This window comes from Xiphophorus hellerii, chromosome 16, assembly GCF_003331165.1.
Source record: "Xiphophorus hellerii strain 12219 chromosome 16, Xiphophorus_hellerii-4.1, whole genome shotgun sequence".
NCBI lineage: Eukaryota > Metazoa > Chordata > Actinopteri > Cyprinodontiformes > Poeciliidae > Xiphophorus > Xiphophorus hellerii.
In genome coordinates, this window is record NC_045687.1 from 7100062 (window position 1) to 7126349 (window position 26288).

Sequence of the window (26288 nt, forward strand, 5' to 3'; positions counted from 1 at the left end):
TTAAAAAAAACACCACTTTGGATCACAGCGAAACAGTGGTAGTATTTTGATCTGAGGTTGGTTTTCTTCAAATGAAAAAGGGCCTCCATGATATTAGAAAGTCTTGCAATTGCAACAGTGTTGGTAAGTAGTGCAGTGAGGACATATTCCAATTTTCTTTTCTTTCTTTTAAATGTGTGTTTCCTACTCTATGTGACCTTTAGCATTATTGGCAATGTCATTTATGTCTGGTGTGAGTTTTTGCTGCCATGAGACTCTATACTGCTTACAAAATAATGCATTAGCGTGAAAACTTAAAACTTCATAACTCTTAAAATATATTAGGCAACAATTATTGCAATCCAAAGAGTGTTTTGCATATTGAGCAAACTGACAACTGAGCAATGATAATATATCTATGATATATTGTGCAGCCCTACTAGGGGGTTTGTAAGGACAGATGAAAATATGAACAATTTTGACCAGAAACGTTCAGATATCAGGCTGAAGATAAGAGGGTTTTCATTTCTATGAACCACAGTGAATCCAAGCATTCATCAAAAACAACCACAGGATGCCATCAGTGGATGAAAGTAACATTTTATAATAGCCTGCCAAAACTCCAGAACTAATGTTAGAGGAAACCTGATGCAGACAATATAAATCATAATTTCCTGAATCTTTGCAAGGGAGAGCAGGCAAATATTTTGATCCAAAAAGAGCTCTAACAAAGTAATAGTTAAAAGGGGGTAGACCCTTATACAACCAGGTCACCACAGCTTTTTAATATTTTCCCCGATAAAACAATTTGTTTTTCCATTTGGATTTTTGAGGGAATGTGTCATATGTTAAAGATTGAAAAGATTTTAAATGTTTTACCATGGTTTCATTTTTATACATCTCAGAAACTTGAACTTTTAACAAGTCGTGTGTGCACTTTTGAGAACCATTGTACATAGTTTAGAGCAATTCAGTGGCTTGCTCTGCAACAAATACTCATAACACAGCAGGTCCCTGCCTTACTCCGGCTATATTCTGATGTGCTAAAATGCAAGCAATCACAACTACCCATTCAGGAAACATGACCAACTGTCCTTGAATTGTCATCTATGTCTATGCTGTCCCTTTTTAAGCTTCCCACAATGAGAGCACAGGATTAGCAGTGTGTAACACGTGTATTTTAAAGCCCAGCCGACAGGTTTCGGGGTCACAGGATATCTCTGTGCCTTCATTTACCTGACTTTGATTTTTAAATAAACACAAACTCGTGTCACCCACTCTTTCCTCTGAGGAAAACTGCCATTCATCAGCACAAGCACTTCCTGTTAGGAAACTGAAGTGCCACCCACCCATTGAAAGCAATCTTGCCATGTGTACAAAAAAGGACGTCACATGAATCTACAAGTAGCTTACAGTATAACATTTTGATTGATTAACGACACAACTATAAGAAAAAGCTCACCAAGGACTTTCAAAGAGAAATGCTTTTTAGGTACTCACATGTACAGTTTAAGTGTCCACTTTTAGACATAAAATTAGGTCTTATTAGACATGACATTCATAAAGTAATGGCATTGAAGTATTAAGATGAAGGCAACTTTCTTTATCTTCTTACTTACATATTTCTGATTTACTGGGCTGCATGTACAAAATTAGTCATTTGTGCAAGACTGCGCTGTAAATCTAACTCAAGTGCTTTCAGCGTCACCTCTCCCTTACCCTATGCTCTGTAGTTTTCACCATCCATGATTTCCTGAAAAGGCTTCCTGTTACAGACCATTAAACACCATGACTGACAATAGGGATAATAATTATTCAATGCTGAGCTCAATATCACAATTTCTGTCACACTATAGGCAAAGGTTAGTTTGTAAGAACCTTTTGTATGTTTTCACTCTGTTCTGGTCTCACATTTTTATGAAGCAATTACAAATATCTCATAGTTACCGGTTGGTTATAGGATACCTGTCTGACAACGTCTCTGCGTCCTCAATTATTCATTTTGGCTGGAGGGCTGCATCTAGGAAACTTCATCTTGAGAATGATGACGACTACCTTCCTCTTGTGCAAGTTAGGGTGTTATTTGCTACCCAGATCTGGACCTTTAAAAATTCTTTGTCAAGGTTTGCTTGGCATTGCTAAGCCAGTTTGTTTTAGTTTAGTTTTCTATCTTGCCATGCATGCTATGTTTAGAAAAATGGGGATTGTGAATTTTGTGAACCATTAAGTATTGGAGGTAAGTGTGTTGCTTTTGGTGTGCTCCAGGCTTGAACAGAGCATGTATACTGGAATCGATGATGTGGAATTCACAGTAATTACAAAGTGAGTGATCAAGCTGCATCATTCTGCTGAGGTTGCATATATTTACAGTGAAATATATACTGTGAAAACTATGATGCTAGTTAGTATTTGGTGGGTATTTGGTTTATCATGACTTAAATGCCATAAATGATATGGTGTCAAATGCGGCAAAAGACGATGCAGGAGTGTTATTTTTTGTGGCATTATATCTTCTTATTCCATGGAAACAAAGTGCAGATACATAATATGCTGATGGGGATTTAAGAGACCATGTATGCCTCATAATACCACAAATGTTTCTGCAGTACCCAAAGAGTACAAAAAATATGTGATAAAACAACATAATGACGTTTAAAACTAAGACTATTATAAAACCGTTAACAATGTTCTACTGATGATCCAATAACTATGACTGAGATTTCACTGGAAAAGGACATGGTAGACTTGGTGTCACACAGAAACACATGACAACCATTTGTGCCACAAGGTCTAAGGAAGGGACAGATGACTACAAGAGGATCGTTGTGCCGTCCAGCCTGCCTGGAGGTTATGTTGCTATGCTCTAACCACACATCCCATCACGCTGTCAACATGAGGAGGACCACTCATTAGCTCAATAATGTGTGCGTGTGCACGTGTCAGCAAATGATGCTCATGTAAATTCATGTCTATCGTGATGACACATGGCCCATGTTGTTTTTGTATCGCATTTAAATGCGGAAAAACTTTAATTAAATATGTCTCACAAGACTAAGTGAACACTAAAAACAAGGAACAGATCTGATGGCTAAATCACATTAAGAGCAAAGCATCTCTATCCTGCAGGCTCTTTCTTTCAGCCTCTGTGTCAGCTTTTGCTGGGATTTCTCCGTGCATCAGGCTAAACAAGAAACAGAGCTGAATACTGTCACCATCACACCGTCACATTAGCAAAATGAGGTTATTTTTGTACAAAACAAAATAACCTCACACCAAGCTAAAAACACGGTTACTCAAATTGTTCAACCTACACAAGCCAAGTAAAAATATACTGTCCACCTTGTCTTTACATATTGTGTGTTTATTCTTACAATTAAAAATAATCTCATTAAATATATAGTGCACTAAAGGTATTATAACAATCTCACAGTATAATAAGCATAAGGCTATAGAGTTAAATTGTGATTAAAGAATAAAATTCTGTAAATAAAGTAATATGTCAATATATAGGGACACTTATATGCCAAAAATAAACAATAATAGCGCCTTGTGAGTAGTTTAGATAAAGAACTGCTACAAAATTTATCACCGAGCAATACAGGATGAAAGATTTCCAAGATGATAAACTCCCATAATTTAGTGTCAGAACATCAACAGTGAAATACATTTGTAGTTATTGAGAAAATGGAAAGTCAGATGGATGAAAAAACTCTCCTTTATTCTTACTTCTGTATCTCCAATGTGTTCCTGCAGCCATGTTTTGGTGAAAAACAAAATGTTTACAGTTATTTGGAAGTGTCCTTGTTTATTTTATGACTAATTACCTCACTTGATCAGCGGTTTTTAAACAAAAATCACTTCAGTAAACACTATTATAACAGAAATAGGAAAACAATAGGACAAAATTAGAAAAAATAGCATTGTTTATAAGTCACATAACATACATAATAATTTCTGCTCTGCATTTCTTTTTTTTAATAAAGATGTTAATATCTCGCACTGAGCTTTTTTTTCTTTCTTTTTCGAAGTTGGAAAAAGAAACAGAAATGACTTCTTTAGAAAGGACTTCTAAAGTTGAATTCAATATGAGAGAGTTGTAGAGTTGCAGTTCTATTTTGAAATAAATAGATACAAAAAAATAGATAAATAAATAAAACACAAAATCATTGGTTGACTAATGGATCCAGCAAGTCAGACAACAAAATACAACATATTACTATCAAACAGAAAAAGTTATATTCTGAAGAGAGACTATGTTTGCTTTGTGTATCTCCTTCTCCATTGCACAAAGATGCACCACACTGTGTCGGACAAGATGTAATTCTTTAAGGAGAAAAGTATGGCCCTAGGTAGCTTGTTTCCTGCAGTGCTAACTGGGCGCCTGAGGACATTTTCGACTGGCTATGATTATGAGCAAGAGCAAATAAAAGCAAAGAATCATGTCTGACAGATGTAATATGCCCCCGTCACTCAAACGATCAAAGCCCTGTGCAGGTTATTGTGTACATATTGTCTGAACATGGAAAGAAAATATCAAACGGCCGGGGAAAAAAAAAAGTCTAAGATTGCAGACATTGCTCAAAACACTACTCAACTTCCAGCTCTACATTCAGAAGAAAAAATCCTGGCTAAGATTAACCTATTTATAAATAAAACATGTGCATAAATTTCATCTGACTTGCTTGTCACGCAGTTAAAAACTTTTCTAAATGGAACATTAGAAAAAGAGCCAAAAGAAAAAGGACAGCATAGTGACAGCCACTTCTTGACAAAAATACAGAAAATGTCATCCTAAAAGAAAATCTTGTAGCTTCTTAATCAAAGTATGTCATGTGAGCCTTAAGATGTTTTTCCTCATTAGCTAAGGACTTTAAGTTGCCAAAGCAGTGATTTTCTTTGTATTGACGATATAAATTAAATGTGTTAATGAGAGCAAACTATTATATATCAGCCTAGGAGATCATTTCACTTTAGAATCAGAAAAAAAGACATTAAAGAACAATGCAGTAGATATTACCTAGTATATATACAGTATATATATACAGTACAGACCAAAAGTTTGGACACAAAGTTGTGTCCAAACTTTTGGTCTGTACTGTATATATATATATTTATGAATTTTTTTATAGAAATTAACAAAAAATTTACTCCATTTTTACATTGTTTGTAATTCTCAAGCAAAATGTTTCAAACTTGATGAAGTTTGCAGAGTAGATAAAACTGATTTATTCAAATTTCCCGAATCTGAACAAATCCAAAAGTAATATCATTTTACTTTAAGGAGCTACCTATTAAATACAACTCAGTCTTAGTTGTTTTTTTTTTGTCTGATGACAACCATGGTCCAGATATCTGACGCCTCAAATAGTCCTGACAAATAGAGTAAAGCCTAAAATAAAATTAAAAATTCAAAACTAATGAATTCAAGTATGCATCATACATAATAAGTAAACGTGGAGGATTTTGACAAATCAAAGGTGGGTACATTAGTGCACTAATCTGCTGCGAGATCGAACACATGTAATTAAATTTTATTTTTAGCATATATTTTAAAATCCCAGTCATACTTCGTGTTTATATTTCTGGACGTTTGAAGAAATTTGTTGTGCTGCCAAGTGGGACAGATACCACCATGTATAGCAAATCTTGCAATCATGCGCTTTTGATCCACATGTGTGTCTAATATAAAGAGTCCCCATACTGATTTGCCCTGTAGCGCTGAAGAAGCAGCAAACCAAATTTGAAAACTTTATTATATTGAGGCATTTGGATGCATATGTCTTAACCAATTAAATCAAAATTATATAATTCATGAAAAGCCTGGAAATAACCCAAATAGAGAAAGCCCAACCTACCAAGAGATAAAGATACATTTAAAGCCACAACCAATCTAATTAAGACAAATCTTCAACCACTCCCCATGTGGGTTGGTAACCACACAATGGGTCTTTCAATGCACATCTCCAAGATTTGTAGAGCATACTTCTCCTCTTAGTTTATCAATGCTTAGTTTACCTAGTATGCCAGAAAGAAGGAAAGAAAGAAAGAGAGAAAGAAAGAAGTCAGTTTTCTATTGTTCCAAATGTACATGTGATCCTCTATCGAAACCAAAGACACGCAGTCCAACAAGTATATGATTTTTTTTCTTTCATTAGCATGAACAGTTTATGTCCTTGAAGCATTTGCACTTTGATGATAAAACCCTTGCACTGACAATGAGGAATGTTAACCCCAAAGTGATTAATAGTTAAAAAATGAAAATAAATATGAATCATGCCTGAGAGTTAACTATATGTTTAGCTTTGAAGTGTCTTCTGAAGAGTACTGCTGGAAAAACGTTTTTGATTTCATGAGGTCACATAAGTGCTAGTAATGAATGGAGGGATCTGAGAGCAAAATACTATGTTAGGGAAACATCTTTCAGAAATAAACGCTGCATAATTTCTCACTTAATTGTTATAATTAGTTTAGACTCACTGAGTTATGTAAAACTCTAAATGTCCCTCTAAATATTTCTAAATAAGGTCTATCATCTGAGAAAATGAATAAATGAAATTATGAAAGCAACAAGCAGTCATTTTGTATTTCACATAAAATGAATACCATTTAAGTTATGAGCTGATGGGTTTTTATTTATCTTTAAGTCCCTGAACCCATCACCTAACAAGTATTTTTGAATCATCAGTGCTGTTTCGGTCTCTTAACTCGTACTCATTGTACAGTATATCTGAACAGAGAGATCAGATATAAAAAGTGAGAAAAAATACTTTGTAAAGACTTAATCTCAGTAAGGTTATGAAATCTCAAAATAAAAATAGTCAATAAGAAGTTTACTGTCTGAAAATAGGATGTTATTTTCAGCTAAATATCTGGTAGTGGGTAGAATTCCTGAAATAACAGCCAATTACTGAGCTTGTTTGTGTGCATTTGTTTACTATAAAACAACAGATGGAGAGCAGGTGAAGCAAACTGTCAGGGCTCAGCTGCAAGATCCAGTTTCTCAGCTACAAATCAACATTAGCAAAAACAAATGAAAATAACAATAAGTAAATAAAACTCTTACAGTATTCAAATAGTTTCAGGTTATGTTTTCTAGAAATTAAAATTTGGAAATAGCTTTAACCATTCTGCATAACTTTTATAGTCACTTATTTTTAACTATCTAATAGTTGCTATTCCAAGAAAATTAACAGTACAGTAGCTGACAGATAACTTAATATGAAAAGGGACATTGTACAGGTCAGCTAATTCGCTTATGTACTTTGTACATTTCATGATAATTTACTCCACAGGTTTCTAAAAGATGTAAATTAAGTTAGGATAAGTCATTTATAAATCTTTTACACTTTCAATGTGACATATTTATTGCACAGTTGTAAATTCTGGTTTCTTTGAACAAATGTTGGTTAAAGTACTTTCATTTTTTTGCAGATCCATTAAAACGTTACAATAAGTTGAAGCAATCTAAAGATTTCATAGCATAATATATTATATATAAAATGGCACTGTAAAGACGTCAATTTCTGGAAATATTGAAATAATGTCAGCCAAAAGCTCTTGGGTACACTTTTTAGATTCACTGTACATGCAACACATCATGAATTCATGCTATGTGAATTATGCATTAACATAATAATCTACCTCAAATGACCTGAACAGCTAAAACGTAATTCTGAATTTATTCACCACAATGACAACGGATAAAGCTTCATTTGTCTTCTCCTGATGATGAGGCTTATGCCTCCTGCCACATTTCTGTATTTGTGCTTTAAAATGTATTCATATTTCTTGCATGCATATTATGCATGCATGCTGATCTCGAACACAGAGCCAGTGGATGACATTGCATAATATCTGACCTAGAGGGAGAGATAAATGTGGACCAAGCCCCAGAACGTAAGGGGGCAGCAGAAAAACCAGCTTGTTGAAGGAGAGCCACTTTTGAAGCAGAACCCTGCAGCCAGAAAACAACTGAGCCGAGACAGACAGACAGCAGAGGGGACCAGCCAACCAGTTGTCACTGTCCTGCAGTGTGATCTAATGAGCCATCAGCGAACAGTCATCTGGTAAAAACAAGCAGTTAAAAGCCCAGGCTTTGACCTTCCACACAGGCAAATAGCGCGAGATGTTTATTGAAGAACTTCAGCCAACCGTCCATTTCTGCATGTTTACCCTTAAATCATTCCTTCCAGCAAAATGAAGACAGGAAGGTCAGCATTGTTAGTTATGCCAACTTTTGCAGAAACATTACAGCAGGCATTCCAATTCCTCTGATGAATTCAACTACGGTATTTTTCTTTCTTTTTCTACAACTATTATAAGGGTTGAAAAGCCAAAACTTTAGATGCACTACTTATGCAACTGATGAGAATATGAGTATATAGCAATCTGATAAATATTAATAAAAATATATATTAAACATGTACATCTCGGCTATATTTGACGGTAACTGGCATGTGCTTATATAGCGCTTTATCAAGACCAGAGGACCTCAGGGTGCTTCACACTACATTCAGTCATTCAACCAGGCAAGCTACTATATTGTTGAACAAGAAATAAAAATAATGTTAAAAATAAAAGTCCCTGAAATATGTAAAGCTGCTTTAGAAAAAATAAACAAAATACAACATTAAGAAAGAAAGCAAAGAACGGGAGAGAAAGAGAGAGGGTAAACTTTAAAAGAGTACCAGATTAGCACCTCTTTAAAAATCATTCTTCCTCTACTTACTTTGTTTTTATTTCTGGGGACATTTTTTATTTGATGGAGTGTTTACTAATAATTTCCTAACAGCAGTATTTAATTATTTATGAATAAAACAGCTCTCCATAACACTATGTGATAAATGAAGTTATGTGTATTGAAGTGGAATGACACAGAGAATAAGTGTGAAACATGTGAAGAAAGGGATGTGCAAAAATGATAGAAAGCAAAAAAACCAGCCGAAATATGTTATTTAAAAAGAGCTGCTATGCGGAAACCAATATCAGCTGCTGTAACTTTAGCCGATGGCCTGTAAAAATAATTTTTCATAGCACAGAGTAATATGATAGGTAAAAAGCAAAGAGATTGTCACAAAATAGTTTTACCAGTGCAAAATATGCTAATCACAATAGTAGCATGCAATTCTCAAATCCTGCTTGTTCCAGTAAGCATCATAAGAACTATAATCCAGAAGTGAAAAGAACTACAATAATTTCTTCACAAGCTAGCCATGGCAAGTTGCTCCTCATAGGATTTCTGACATTCAAAAGGATATTCAAAAGAGTTATGAATTATGCACAATCACTGCACAAGACTCCAGAGCTGATGCATATACGAAACTTTACCAAAGTCAAAGCTTAAAGGCATTAATAATTTGAAATGATTAATTGCAATTTCATTTTTTTTAGTACCAATGAAAGCTACTCGGTTAGTTTTTCCCAATTTGAATACATTTTAAATGGAAATGGGAAGCCAAAAGAAAAAAATATATATTTCAGACACGACCAAGGTATCACAAACATGTATGAACATGAAATATGTTCATTAGTTGACTTCAAAAACATCTTGCCTGAATATCTGTCCTTCACTCACTTCTATCAATGAAAATACAAGCTCTTGACAACATATGTTGGAATTAACCGCCCATAACCCTTTCATTTTAGCAACAAACTCTGGGATGGTAAAATCTAGAGAGCATAATGCTTAATGCTGAAAATGAAAAAGAGCTTTCCAAAATAATGAACTAGAGGCAAGAGGCTTAACCCACATACACCAGGCATTGAAGACAAAGCCTGAACAGTAGATTCAGATAAATAAGTTTACTTGTTCATGTGTCAGCTGAGGGTACTCTAAGTTCTTGTCCTAATATCACAGTGCTTAGGATTAAGATACAGTTTCACATCAACTGTTGCTAGTTGAAACCACTCTTTTTTTATTGACGTACATGCTAAAAAGGCTAAAAAGGGGTTTCTGTCAGTAGCACTGTGTTTCATGTAGTACTGTAAAATATCTATTTTGAACATAAGTAATGTTCAGTAGCTACCACTGAATTGAAAACAATGATACTGATAGACAACTGTCAGCAGTTCATCCCAAAAGTTACCGTCGCCAGTTTCAAACCCACCATTTCTAAATCATGAATGCAGCAAACATGTGGTGCAGTGAAGAACAGCGTCAAGTGCCAAGCACAGCAACCTCTGGTGTCTCCACCTTGGTGTGATGTTCAAGTCAGTACCAACAGGACATCTGGTACTGCTGCAGTGTCATAAACGATATTCAGTCAACTTCCTACAATTATCCTACAGTGCCCTGTTCCTCTCATGGGAATATGAATGTCCTAATACAAACTTTTAAAACCCTGGATGTTTTTTTTTTCATTAAAAAAGTAATGTAGTGTTGCTTTTAGTCATACACAACCCACTTTCAAATGCCTTCATGTCTTTATATTGTATTTAGTTATCTTTTCTGGGCAAGGAGGAGAAAATACATGTTAACCTATGTATCCAGAAAAGAAGAACAAATAAAAAGATAGAGAGGCCCATAGGGCCTCTCTACCACCTGTCACTTTTCCAGGCGCCCCCAGATGGAATACAGAAACAAATTTGTGACTGGCACATGTACAGCATTCAGCATATCTTCACCAGTTTCAACAGAAAAAAAAAACAAGATGCATGGAAAGTCTTATTTTTTTTTTTTGTTAAAAATGTTCCCATAAACTCCTACATGATTTGTAGGAGGGGATATTTGGTCTTGATGAGATACAAGGAGATTGTAATCCCACAACAGTTCTGTTTACATATTCCTGAAGAAAGCCAAACAAAGAAGCTCAACTATATAAGCCATGAGGTTACAGCTTTGGGAGTTTAAGTAGCAATGCTCTAATCACAAGAAGCAAGACTTGGGACACAAAAACATGTCTGACAAGATGCACAAAATCTGACAAAATATATATATTTTTTATCTAAGTAGGAATTCTGCTGTTTTCTGTCAGTGGTCAATGATTTTCTCCAGTTCTGCTGACATAAATTCATTCTGGTCGCCCCTTTCTGTTAATTCACTTTGTATATAGTATTGTTTTATTACTTGTATCATTTTTCCAAAGTAGCATGAAGAATTGTTAACTCCCTACTTTTATGGATTTTACCGTTTTAATGTTACACTTAAAAGTTTTAGTAGGAACACCAAAAAACCTTGGCCCGGATTTTACATTTCACCTCAATGATAAACCTGTTTCTATAGGTCATATGGTCTCTATAGTTTGCTGTCACTTTAAGATAAACACATATAACTTAAAGGAATTTGTTTAAACAGTTCAAGATTGATTATGTCTATCGTCCATCTTTAGGAGTGGAGTCTTATTTTGGTCACTTTGTGCCAACAAAAGCATGAAACAGAGCCTGCTAGATATCCATCAAACTTTGTTTACACAAAACTTTGCGATCTCTAGCTATGTAAATTAGGTACAAAAGAAAAGTTAAACCACTTACTTTCAACAGCTAAATGCATTTCAGTTTGTGAAGAAACATATTCTTCACATACTGAGTGATTAGGTTTGGGCAAATAGAGGTATTTTTGTACTGTATTTTGTCTTAGTGTTTCAATATTTTAACAGATAAGTCATCAAACACTAATTTGTTTACACAATCTGCATCATCAGTTTGCAGTAGAAAAGCAATCCATAACCGAGTGTCAAAACTGCAATGTTGCACAAGCAAACACTGGAACAGATTTTCTTCTAGCTACGTCTTTGATCCAGGGCAAGTGGTAAAAGAAACAGCAAAGATTGGATTTTGCAATTGAGATACAACAGGAAACCAGCCGGAGTGTGAAATCAGTCCATTTTCAGCTTGACAACTCTCAAAAACCGGATCCTTTTCAAGTCAACGAAAACACCATCTATAGGGTTATGGTGATAACAGCATTCTTTTCTTGGTGAGGGTTCTTTTCTTGGTGAGAGAAAAGTACTTTTCAGAATCGATGAGGTTTTAAAAGTATCGTCAAAGTACCCACAGAAATGTAAAAGGCTATTACAAAAGACACTGTGTTTGTGTGATGAATCTGCAGCTAATTTAGGCAGAAGAGAGCAGGAATTCATTAGGTAACAGGAAGGTAAACATAATACAGTCAAAGATCCTCTGTTTTATCTGTGAGCTTTCCAACAGAGTTTTAGAAACTCTGTAAAACCCAGAAACATTACTGTTTGCGTAATAGTGGCCATGTGAATTACACTAATGGTTGTAACCTTTGTGTCATTGTTTGAAAATAGTAAAACCTCATTTCACAGCAACTGCTCATTCACACACACACACACACACACACACACCGTGATGTTATCTCATTTCCAATTTACATTTGACAGCTCACAGAAATGGCCTAGCAAAGTAAATGCTTTCTCATGTCTCCTGACATTATAGCAGATATTAAAATGAAATCAGAATTTGTCCAAAACTGGTATTGCCAGATAAAAGGTTTACAAAAAATATCATAAATTGGCCACAAAATTCTGACGAAAAAAAAAAAAACTTTTTCATTTCTATTTCTTTTTTACTGAACACAACTTCTGTAGAACTACCAGACAGCTCGGTCTGACTGGCTTTGAGTATCCAAAAAGTCACTGCCCTTCATGTGTAAGAGGATCTTGCTGCATACCCCTGCCTGCTTTGGACTTTGCCTTCATGTTCTGCAGGGAGATGGGAGGAGACGACTACGCACTGCATGAGTCCCACAATGAGAGGAATGATCACATTCCAGCAGTCAAATAAACGCCTTTCATCAAATAAAAAAATGTGCAACTAAACCAGCGCCCAACACTATGAATTTTTATAGGAACCATTGTAAAACACTTGTACAAAACAAACAAAAAAAAAGTTTTAATGGGTTAATTAAAATTTTTTTTATTAGCACAATAATTCATCATTACATAGCCCTTTTTTGTAGGCTTTCTACTTTCTCTGTGCGAGCCGTGAGGTTTGTGTGCACTCATGAGCAGACTGTTTGTGTATGAAAGGGGGAGGGCTACTGGTAAAACAAATAAGGGGTATGTATTGTTTCAACATCTTCAAACTAGTCTAACGACATCGGTGAAACGTAGCACCTGAATGAAAGTCTGATCTAGCTGTATTAACATGCGTACCTTTAACGCTCCACTGGTTTTGTTGCCTGTTTTGATATAACCCCGCTGTTCGCTTGTTTAAGAGCCGTGTGCACCATCTGTACCAATGCACGCAGCATGTGTGAGCTCTGACCTTTGATCTCTGTCTTTTGTGATGTGTTGGGGGTCAGAGACTTGCAGTTCCTCAAGCACACCATCTAAGCCCGTCAGCAGAGCCCGTGGACCCATCCCCCACTGCGTGGCTGCTCCCCTCAGCATACTCCCACCCCTCAGCCCCCAAACGCTTTCATGGCAAGCTCAGTGCTGTCAGTAAAGGTCAACTGCACCTTTACCCCGCCGAGGTCTTTGCCCCCACAGCACCGGCACCATTTCGTGACAGATATGGATGTTTTTGAGAACAAACAGGGCCCAGAGCACCACTGTACTGTGACATACCCTGTATTTATCTATTTGTTCTCTCTACATAAAGCTGCCCACAAAGTAAATATAATCAATATAAAAGTCTTTTCAAAAGAGGTATTGATAAAAAAAAAAGTTGTCTAATATATGTGACTAATTTAAGATAATTTAATTGTTTTTAAAGCAACACTTGTGACTACTAAATACTAACTCATGAAGTTAGTATTTAGTCTACAGTTAAGCCCAGAATTATTCATACACCAGGCATATTTAGGTCAAACTTCTCCTTTAATGTAACCAACATGTCTCTTCTGTCAGGAAGAAATATTAACATTTTAGTTGGGGCCTAGCCGAAGTCCTGACTTGGACGTGAGAAATAATCTGTGGAAGAAAAGATTAGGGTGATGGAAGGAGGCCTTCCAATCTCAAAGGATAGAGTTCATCACCCAAGAGAAATGGTCAAAATACAAGTGGAGATATGCAGTTATAAGCATTTAATTGTAGTACTATAATAAACATGTTACAGTTGCTGAGACTGCTTTAAATACTTTTTGATACACCATTTTAAAAAAATATTGTCATAAATTAATACTCCTTCTATAAAGTTTTATTATCTCCATCACTTCCAATCAGAAAAAAAAACAAAACTTATTGGCTGTTTGTCTCTTCTAGAGCTTTGTTCCCGATTTAACTTTTAAGCATAAATCTCTGCTATTGGGAATCTAACCTTCAAAGTTTTTTTTGTTTTTTTTTGTATATTGTTTTGACAATTACCATTTACTACATGAGCCAACATCATCAAGTTTAAAGACCTACTATTTTATTAAAAACACAGTAATTACTTTGTGTTTACCTTCTCAACAATAAACTAAACCCACATTTAGCAAAACAAAGTCGGATTTCTCTGAAAAGAGCGGGCTGTAAGTCATTCCACATCTTAAACAAAAAAAATATTTTGGATGTTTGCTGTATTAAAAACAAAAATATCTTAAATTTTATTGAGTTGAGCAATTTTCTGGGTCAAGTATTTTTTTGTGTTGTTTCAGCAATAAACCAAGTTTCCCTGCCTGCTTTTGGATAAATAACTATTTGTCTCTGGAAAACAAATAAATAGGTTAATAAGAGAAAAATATTTGATCTTGTGAAAATATTCTATTTTCAGAAAAAAGAAATGAATCAGTTCTGAAGGTCTTGCTTAAGTGGAAATTTCACCCTAAAAAACAATAAAAGGTTTATTGGTATCAACTGACTGCAAATAGTCCCATGATTGCCTTTTTGACAACAATACATCTCAGCACAGCTAACACTCCATGAACGTATAAATCCAAGAACTTTCTGAATAATGTGTACTTGGATTGGTATTTTATCTCTAATTCAGCCACACTCTAATGCAAGGCCCTCGTTATGAGTCCTTCAAAAATGAATGTTCTTTAGAACTTCGATAACAGCATTATTACATTGCTGAAAGATCTAAATCTTATCTTAAGAATTTACTCAATCACAGGAAGCTTTTTCTAATTAGCTCCACTGACAAATGTAAGAGGATAATGCTTGCAAACCCACACACAGAGCTTGTGGTTTCACAAAATTGTGTATGTGGATTAAGCTTGAAGCTAAGTCAGCTGCTTTCCAGCAGCACCAGATTCACTGAGAGTTCTGGCAAGGGTCATGTTTCAGAAATTCTGGAGACACATACTAAGATACTGGAGAAATACGTCGAGTTTAGGTGTGATAACTTTGTCTAAGTCGAACAGCATACTTCAACTTAAAGTGTTCTTCTACAATGACACCAAAATTCCAAGTACACCAAAGTCAACAAAACACATGCAGCATCTGATTACATGAAAGGAGTTTGCCTTCAGGAAGGTCAATGTTTTTGGTGTCTTATCTGGAGTATCTCAAGGTGGTCCTCGAAAGAGAAGTCTGAATCAGAATCCTGAGTCATCTCAGCAGACTCCTTTTGATACAATTTTTAAGAACAATATAATGCATATATAATTTTTTACTGACTCCCTGTGTAAAACAACTTCCTTAAATATCTCTGCATCAACACCTGTGAAGAACCTCTTACAGGAATGACACAGAATCATATACCAGCTTGGATCTAAATAAATACCTGCTCTTAGACCAGCTTTGAGAAGTTGCATTTTGTGCAATTTCCTGATCATAAGCTTCTGTTAATTGCTAACTCTACATGCCTGCTGCCAGGAATGAACCTGAGCACTTCAACTATAACTTATTGAAGCAGCATATAATTCAGTAGCACAAATGTAGACAGGCTATTCTTGCAGACAGCTTTCATGAAACCTGTCAGATAAAAGTGGTGAGTAAAAGATGTCAAATGCTATGTTGGTTGCCATTTTAATAGTGACAGGCTCACAGTCACAATGTGACAGTGAAAGGCTTGAGCTTCCAGTAAGTAGAAACTGTATATTCAGAAATCAAAATAGCTTGATATACCCACAGTATCTGCATACTGAAACCTAAATAATGCTTTATTGGTAAATGATAATATACAGTGTTTGTTGGCTGTTCTCAAATGAGGCACTTGTCAAGAGAAGAAAAACAATTAAAAAGTATTACAACAATTTTGTCCATTTACACTAGATTACTTTTGAAAGACAAAGCAAGCTTTTTTTTTTTTTTACCAGAACAATGCTCAACTTTACCAACAGAAACCTAACACATCTCTGCCATACTGAGCTATTACAGTAGCAGAATGGGGATAATCTGGTGCAGCCAAGTGTGAAGGTATGACAGGCAGTGTTACCTTCTCAACCTAATTTCTATTTTTCTCCACAGTCACTTAAATTTGGATTAAAACACTTCATTATTTTATGAGTAGAGTTGGGCAATCAATCAATAATTATATTTTTGATGGACATATTGTGATGGACATGTGATCAATATCAACAGAAAATATGTCAAATAGAATGCTCAATAATTTCATAGAACTCTGATCAAGAACTGTGTGGCATTCTGGGGGATGTAGGCAGTGGAAAGGCTTCAGCCTCTCCACCTCTCAGGGTCAGCTAATAAAGGTTGGTAGTATCGATTAACTCACTCACACTGGAAACCTATAAACACCCCGTTGAGTAACTTGCTTAGCAGCAGTTTCACATTTCGCCACCATGCCTCATAACTTCTTAATCCTCCTGTTATGTTCGTTTCTGAGGTACAGCAATAATGTCTGTGGGTCAATTTGACCCAAGGGAGTGTTTAATCATGCCATAGGGTCAGAAACCAAAAAATTCCTCCAAAACATTTTTGTAAATAACTCCAATAACTCCAATACTAACCATTTCAATCAATATTTGTGCAATGATGTTTTATTATTTCTCACAAATAAAGGATCAGTGACGACAATTTACTAATTTACTCATTTGAACATAAAAATTGCATTTACATTTTATGTCCACTGAAAAAACCCTACAAACAAAAGAACTATAATTTCCTTGAAATTGATATTTTGTCAATTTTTTTATATTACATTTTGATGTTTTTTTTCAATAGGTGATCTTTATAATTGAACTTGAGACGCACATACTGTTCAGGGTCAAATTGACCCGCTGATTAAAATCAAGATAAATGAGTCATGCAGAGAGTATTTATGTTTCCCCCCCACTTCCACTGAGTGTCCAGTCAGTGTGGACACTTCCCCACGGGAACAGAAAAGGTACCCATCAAAAGTTGTTTGAACACTTGCTTTCTCGCAGTTTCCAAGTGAAGTAAAGAGAATAGTGAGAAAGGGGGCTTGTTTGAGCCCCCTTTCAAACAAGCCCGTATTCACCATACATGAATACGTGCACGTGTTCATGTATGGTGTGGTGTGGTGTGTGTAGTGAAATATGGTTCATAGCTGCAAGGAAACATATAGAATAGAACATTTTTTGATATTTTTTACCCTTCAACTTGACTGCCGGGTCAAATTGACCTGAACTGTATCTATGTAAAAAGTAAAACCAAAGTGTGGTGCAAATGTGTAAAATTAATAAATTTTCAATTTATATGTAGAGTGCACCTATTAAGACAAATGGAAAAAGTTTCATGCAAAAAAAATACTTCCAACTATTTTTTTTTTTTTTAACTTTAAAACGGGTCAATTTCACCCGCAACATAACAGGGCGGTTAAAAATAAATGGCGTGCAGTGAAAAAAGAAAATTAATACAAGAGCTCGAGAGGAAACTTCAGATAAAACAGGAAAGATCACGTCACCAGTTTGGCAGTATTTCAGATATTTAAACAAACAAAAAAAAAAAACAAATCAATAAATATTGACTGATATGATTCGTTTATCAGTCATATCACGGGGTTGACTCTATCTGCAGGTCAACATGCCTCTTCGCCCACTCATATTCCCATGTTGTACTCGTAAGAATTCACATAATCATTGTGCATTTTTTAAGTGAATTACTTGGATAGACTATACAAACACATAATCATAAAAATGTTTAAATCAGATGTATAATTTTATCCATCCATCCATTATCTATACCTGTTTGCCAATTCAGGGTCAAAGAGTTGGGAGGGGCTGGAGCCCCAAAAATGTACTTTTACTCAAAGTGTTTTGAAGGAAACTGAATTAAAGGGATTGTAGGCTAAAAAACAGTCAACCATAGATGAGGTTCGAATCAAATATGTAAAACAGAATAGAATCCTTAATATTTTGTTGTTTGTTGTGTTGCTAAAGGCTTGAAGAAAGAGCTTGTGCTAATCTAATTAATGTTAATCTATTTTTTTTAAACTTCGCCATTATGGATGAAGGGATTTTTTTCTTGTACAGATTGAAACTAGAAGCTGAGTAAACATTTACAGACTTTTACACGAACACACACAAACTGTATGCACAACTGGATAAATACCACAAGGAAAAAGGGGAAGTGAATCTATATTTTTTGCTGGTAAAATACCTGAACTTGGAGACAGGATTCCAAAAAAGCAATGAACAGGCCTTGATTACATTGACTTCTAAAACTGCAATCATACCATTAAGTTGTTCTTTATGAAAAGACAAGTATTGTTATATTTATTTAGTTACAAAAAGAGTGTGTCTGTGGTTGCCATTGTGCACAGTTCATCTGAGAACATCGTTAGGCACCAGCTGCAATAGGCACAGATGAGCTCACAAGATCAATACTGGGTAATAGCGCCACAAATCCAAACACTGACTTTGAATTATGTTGTGCAAGTGTCTCTACAAACAAAAAAAGCTAGAAAGAACATGTACTTCCCTAATTCTCCGGTGTATAAAACAAATTTGCTGAGAATGCTGCTGCATTCACATGTATTCGCAAAATAATAACAGGGTGGGAGAGAGAGAGAGCGAGCAAGAGAGGATTAGTTTGACAAAGCCAGTATTTATATCATTCAGCCTTAATCCGTCAGGTTTAATCTGTCGTACAACAAAGACAAATAAATCAAAGCACCATAAGTGGAAATATACTTTTTTTTTTTTAAATGTAATCTTAATTGCATTTTATCACAGGATTCTTTAAAAATCTACTCAAATTTTTAACTTTTTTTGACCCTGCAAACCATCATGTAGTACAAGCAAAAATCAACTAAATAAAAGGCCTAAAACTTAATTTTTATATTCTTTGAGGAGCATTTGGTTTTATTTTCAGTATAGTTCGTCCTCCAATTTAACACAAAACACATGCGTATTTGTTTTGCAGGAGATCTGTTCATTGGTTCTATCTCATTTGGTGTAAGCCTGTAATAGGCTTCCATGCAGCAGAGGCAGCAGGAAGAGATGACGCTCATCCTGATCAATTAAAACACCAGAAACTCTGTGCTAATCTCACTGAAAACTATTTTAGATTCATCTGTCTTGTACGAACAACAAAGGCATTGTGCTTCTAAAAAAAAAGTGTTTTCCTGTTTTTTACTATTTGCAACTAACATATAAAATAATAACTACAACAACAATGTACAAAAAATTATCTGGGACCTGGCTGTTTGCTTAAAACTCCCGTGCTGATGGCTGCTTCATTTGTGTTTTCCCTTGAGCTGTACTATTGCCACCACCAATTCTCTTGATGCTCTTTAGACAGTGCAGACAATAAGTGTGCATTTCAGAACCTGCATGATAACATTCGGCACAATGACCCCTTGTGATGAGAAACAGTCAAGCAGCAATTGGAGAGATAACCAAGCATTAGCATCTTTTGGCGTTTTCTTTGCTGCCTGCTCCCTCTCTACCTGAGCTGGTAGATGAAGTGACATCGCCTCAGGTTACATTACGCTATCAGGGTAGAAACCTCACTGAAGCGACAAGTGCTGGGTGTGAAAATGGATGAAGGTGGGGATGGCAAGACTGGATTACAAATTGGCTTTAAAGTTTCACCACATATACCTCTTTAAAAATAGACATGGCCAGTCGATTTTCATCACACTACAGTTAGCCTGCGAGATTAGGCATAGAGGGTCTTGTAAAAGTAGTTATACCCCTTAAACCTATTCATATTTGCAGTAATTTGCAGTCACAAACTTTAATATATTTCTAGTCTAGGCGTAGACTCAAATGGACTGAGGTTTGCACTTTGACTGGGCCATTTTATACATGAATATGCTTAAATCTAAACCAGTCCAATGCAGTTCTGGCTGTATGTTTAGGTCTGACAGTTACAACTTCACATCAACTCCCAAAGCATTCCTGTTCCTGCTTAAAAAAAAAACAAAAAAACATCCCCATAGCATCATGCTGCCACCTTCATGGCTCCCTGTATGGAGTACAACAAATTAAAATCTCTTATTTTCCTTACACTGCCACTTTGTGCTTGCCCATCACATAAAATACAAATAAAATGCAGTGAAGTTTGTGGTTGCACTGATAAAAATGTGTAGAAGTTACTAACTAAGGTGTAGCAACACAGCACACTCACCTGCAGTAATTTTTTTTCAACAAAGAATAAAGTTACAGAAGGCAATTCATTGCAATTAACCAATGCTTGTATTTTTCTATAAACTGGAAATATCATACCCTGCATAAGCCCTGTACATGCTGGCAAAACACAGACACTGGTGTTTACTGTATACTTCATCAAGGGCAATTTTGGTTTTCATTCATGTCATATTCGCATTAGAAATTGATACTACCCCAGGTTTTCATCAACTTCCCATGCCTGATATATGATAATAACTTACCAGGAATTGATTGGGAGATAATTATGACAATGAGACAGTTGGAAAAGGTAGAGAAAAATAGAGCTAAATACTAAGGTGTTATAAACCTATAATATACTTCATATCACAGAAAGTAGCATAAACTCTCAGAAAGAAATGAAACTGCAACGTTCTGCTTGGAGAAACTTCCTCTATAATCTCACCACACCCCTTGTTCCTTATTTACAAAAAAATATTTGCCACATGCAATGGTAGAGCAGCTGGTGTAAATGTTGACAGGTTGCCTTGACCACACTGTTTAGTGCGGAAGATGTGATTGCAAGAAGAAGCCTCAGTCAAAGTTGACTGTTTTCAGTATTGGTGCAAAGTGAGCTAATCACTACTCAAAGTTACAAAAGACAGTTTCAGCTATCAACTGGATGTCATTTATTTTTGTTTTTAAGTAATAAAATACAGCTTTATCTTGACTGCTCTCTGACACACACTGTCTCTGTCATCAGTTAATATAGAATAAGCGATGACACTTTGCATCTTCCAGCATTAATTAAAAAAAAAAACTGTTTTCAACACAGTTAAATGTAATTTTAAGATGAATGAGAATCAGCTAGAATTGATGTCAGCACCAGAGGTTTGAATCGCCAACAAATCTCTGATTAATGCATATTTATTAAAAGTATTTAAAGTTTTATAGTAGAACCAAAGCTGTTGGTGCTATATCAAACCAATTAATAAAAATATCGATTTACTTTCTGGTGCATCTTTGCATGATAAATACACTGACTCAAAACTAGGCTAGTGGGTCACCTATACCAAGTAATGACCTGCAGTGTCATTGTATCTTGAGAGCAAAAGATGCAACTGCACACACTCACCACCTTTTGATACTGAAACGTGAAAATTTCAAGTATCACGATGTACTTCTGTCCATTTCACTGGACTTCTTTACAAGCACAGCAACCATAATTGCACCACTTGTCAACAACATTGACAGCTGAGTATTTTTTGTCCTTTTCAAGTCTCACTCCTTTTTCTTGCTTTTATTAAACCGTCCACATTATTTCTTTCAGGGCACCGATGAAGCCACTCATTCAGACAATTAATGCAGAGAGATGACTCACAGCCTTAGGCTTTAATAAAATATTCACTAAGTTGTTCAGTGTTGCCCTAATAATACGTTTAGAACAATTATTATGTTGGGAATCAACTTTAAATTGACCTAACATATTATTTTTATAAGGTCAAATATTTAAATAAAAATATCGGAGGCCTTCCAGAGTAAAACATCTCCTGTATCATAGCTCCTTATGAATTTTCTGACAATTTCTAATACGTTTGATTCTTCAGCTGTGCATGTGAAGATATTTCTTTATGGAACCACAAGGTGGACCATTAGAAATAAAAATATGAAGAACCACCACTCTTAAGTGTATTTGGGAAAAAAATGACTACATGAAGATTCTATAAAATTACAGAGGAGATGTGTGTAAACATGAAACATTACAAGTTCAGATGCTATCTACTTTGAGTCTAATGAGAGCAGACTTTTATTTAGCATCCCCTTACACAGGAGTAAATCAAAGCAAGGTAGGAGAAATTGTAGCAATGGCAATTTTAACAACAGTGTCTGAGGGACGATAACTTCCCTACTCATCAACCCCCACCTGTGCTCAGTTCACCGCAGGGAATTTGGTGAAAATTAGGCAAAGGTAGTCACAGAAGGCGAACATCGAATTAAAGAGGAGACGCTGAGACAGGTATATGTGTGTGGGGGGGTGTTAAACCTATATACAAGGTGACGATACTATGGAGAATTATTTGACTAATGGAAATCAAAGCAGAGTTTCATGCGGAGTCGGGCAGGGGTCACTGGACAGCAGTTTACACAGTGAATGCCAACAATCAGCAACCTTATTTGACAGATGGATCAGAGCACTCCTAGCCTAGACCAGACTGAAAGCTCTTGGTCACATGACCAGTGGATTAGTATTAACCCAACTGAAAGGGGGAGGAGGTTAGTGTGCATTGCACCACATGCTTCCTGATCACTTCCCCTTAAGTATGTTTCCCTTTCTGTTTCAGTCCGTAAAGGTCTTATTCTTGTTGATCTTATATTTTCTGTTACCAGTGAGTTTTATAATATCCCTTGAACTTCCCACAGGAGACCTTTAGGGAGTGAGTCTGTCTATCCTCTTAAACAGCAGGTTGGAGGGCCAGGAAGCAGCAGATCCAATCATTAATGATTCTGACAACATGACTCATAGTTCAGTCAGATCAAGACCTCTGCTCTAATCTGCTAACTTCAAGTTACTCATAATCGCAAGGAAAAAGAAGTGTATTTGTGACGTGATTCACACAGTGCTAAAATACACAGATTTAGTAAAGTGTAGTAGGAAAATATTCAAATGTATGACCCAAGCAGAGGCATCACAAAATATTCAGTAAATAAACAAGCATGTTACAGTGAACATCGCTACATAATGTGACAATAATTTTCAACCACTTCCAGTAGGACTTGTTCCAACATTTGTCTGGCAGAGAGAAGTTGAAAAAGTGAGAAGCACTTAAAAACTAAAAGACACCCCATGCTGTGAACACATGCAACAACCACCTTGTCCTTTTTTGCTGCTGTTCCTTCTTCATCTGGATCTTGCTGTCAGGGACAAAATGTGCCAGTCAACTCAGGTCAGTCAGACAAGCTATGTTCCCATATCAACCTTTTTTTTTTTTGAGCGGAGACCAATGAAAACCCTACATCCCATTGCACTATGTACTGCAGCAAAAGGGGAAAACAGCGCTTGCCAACAGGGTTAAATGCTACTGAAGGCAGAGAACATCCTTTCCTAGAGAATGCAGTTAGTGAAATTGTCCATTAAGTGCAAGAGTAAATTAAAACAACTACAAGGACAAAAGCGCAATTTTTAAAAAGTAATTCTGTATGCCTACTGTGATTTGCAACTTGTCCAGATCACAATGAAATCAAACAGGTAGCAGCCCAATTGTGCATAATGAAAAAAACTCTGTGCTTGATGCGATTTTTTATTTTTATTTTTTAGCAAAATCAAATGAACCAAAACATATTCTCCCTGTGTCGACTAGTGTAATCAGCGGAAAACCCATTGTTAAAAAGGCAATAATTGAAAAGTGGCTTGAAAGAATGAAAGCAATATTTTTAATGACTTTTAACTACCTGAATGCGCAAAGCATCCTGTCTGTAGCAATGCCGGAAAACATATTCATAGAGCCACAAAAAATATTTACAAATCTGGGAGAGGTTCTCTCAAATAAAACAAGCGGACATGCTCTCTCACAGAGCACGTTTTTCTTGGGTTTTTTTTCTTTTTTGTAAGTGACAGTGAACTTCAAAGCCAGTGTGACATTTAAAATTATGTATGTGAGCTGGCACCAGTGCCAAGGTCTGCATTCATCAGTTGCACTAAACAGCTTTGACAATCTGTTCTGTTTTGACTTTTACAAGAAATCCTTTCATATTTTTACACACACCACATTTTCAATTAAAAAGTGCAAACAGAGAAGGAGGAGTTTGTGTCGCAATATCATGTGACTGGCAGTTAGAGGTAAAATGATTTACACAGTGACAACGGCACCAAGAGTTTTTTTTGTTACATTTTTTAAAAATAACGGTATTTATAAAAATTGATTACTACTGATGGTTACTGTTATTGTGAAGGTGGCTCAGAAGTGACGTTATGAGATCAGTTGTCTTGCAGTTGAAAGACTGTGGGTTTAATTTCAGCTTCCCCCATCAAAGAGTCCTTCAGCAGGACACATATTTATACAGTGCTGACAAGTAAACAGGAATCAGTTCCGCTTTTAGTGGCAAATATAACTAAAAACATAAGTAAATGTGCTCATTACACAATATATATATATATATATATATATATATATATATATATATATATATATATATATATATATATATATATATATATATATATATTTTCCAGCTCTGTTCTTTAAAGATTCACACATGTTACTGAGTCAGACTATCATTTAGGTGCCAGCCTGCATTCTGCTGCTCTACAGACAAATTGCTGACAGCTCACATGTAACTGAAGCATACCTTTAAAACCCATTTCAGAGTTCAGAGGTCTATTTGGTTGCATGGCATGACCAACTATGTTTTTGCAACATTACGTATTTCTAAATAACTGAAAGAATCTTCTTCAGACAGAATAATGTGGAGTAACCCTCTTCCAATTAACTTGGCAGTGACACAGCAACATGTGGAGGAGGGGAATAACTGAGTTATTCTGGAGAGAACTGTTTCACAGGCATGTAATTCAAAGAAAATTAAACTTTAGGGGAAATTAAGCTGTTTTGAAACACTAACTTTCCCAACACTGGCATGCAATAGCTTATTAGTAAATATTAGCTAATTGGTGTTCATACATAAAGTGATACAAGATTGGAACTTTATTTGAAACTTTATTTTCAGTTTGGATAAATTAAGCTGAAATATTACGGTACTTTAAAAAGCAACCTATTAATACAACAGGGTGGTACAAATAAAGTTACTTTTGAAGCGTGCCCTTGACGCCACTTGTGTGTGTGTGTGTGTGTGTCCGCTACACATGGAGGAGCTTTATGTTCATATTTCATCTTCAGACCTGACGTCCCCTATAATGGAGGCTGAGCTGTTGGAGCTGTTAGGCTGGGGGAAAAGGCTTGTCCGTTAATGAAAACTTTTGGATAAATATTTAAAAAATAAAGTACAAACACATAATACAGCTACCATGAGCAAGTCAATATAGTCCAAAAAGCTTCGTATTGTTTCTTTAAAAGATTACAGAGTCATCAATGTGATAGAAAACGTGTCAGCTCTGACAGAGTGATAGTAAACTGCGCAGCCACACCGTCAGCCTGTGAGAATATTAGTGGGATTCGGCTCTCAGGAGAACCTGCCTGTTGATTCAGCAAGCACAGAGAAGCAAAAGTACTCCGTAAACAAACCCAAACACAGTCCGTACCACACGCACGGAGGCTGTTTCGCAGCGTCTCCAGATGGAGAAGCGCTGTCGCACCCGCAGTTTGTTTACAAAGCGCTGTCAGAATATCATTTCGCAACGAAGAGCGTCAAAAAAGAGGGGCACGAAGCGAGGACGTCTGTCTCCTCCTCAAATAAAACATAGAAAACGCGTTTAAAACGGGACTCGGAAAACAGCAGCACTCACCTCTGTGGAGCGACGAAAGTTGTTTTCCTTTTTCATAAAATGAGGGGAAGAGTCTACAGCGAAGTGATCAGCCTCCGGCAGGAATTTCTCCGTTAGTCAGTTCCCAACAGTTCGCCGTACAGTTCACGGCTCTCTGTTTCTCTCTCTCTGTCAGACACACCGCCCACTTCCGGCGGTTCCTCTACGTCTGACGGTTTCTACGGATCGCTGATGACTGACTCTCGAGAAGTGGCGGCCTGATGTTAGTTATTAACCTCGGGTCAGCACATATTAAAATGGTCACTTATTATAAGATGGATAATTTTTTTTAAATGCGGTGAAATAAAACTAAGACGCTTTATTTGAGCGCAGGTTTTAAGCCAAGTCTTATACAACACATTACAAAACATTAAACTCAAATGTGAAATTGTACAACGTATGTTATTAAACGGTGCACCACCACAAAATAAATAAATAATTATTAATATTAATAATAATAATAATAATAGTAATAAT

General features: G+C 35.9%; 1 protein-coding gene across 1 annotated transcript in view; it reads right to left on the reverse strand.

The window, feature by feature from the left end:
• Positions 1–25956, reverse strand: part of stat5a (signal transducer and activator of transcription 5a) — a 59837-nt gene extending 33881 nt beyond the window's left edge. Inside the window, exon 1 of the mRNA XM_032587783.1 lies at positions 25794–25956. The gene's annotated coding sequence lies outside the window, so the exon portion shown is untranslated. The remainder of the gene's footprint in view (positions 1–25793) is intronic.
• Between the last annotated feature and the right edge of the window lie 332 nt (positions 25957–26288).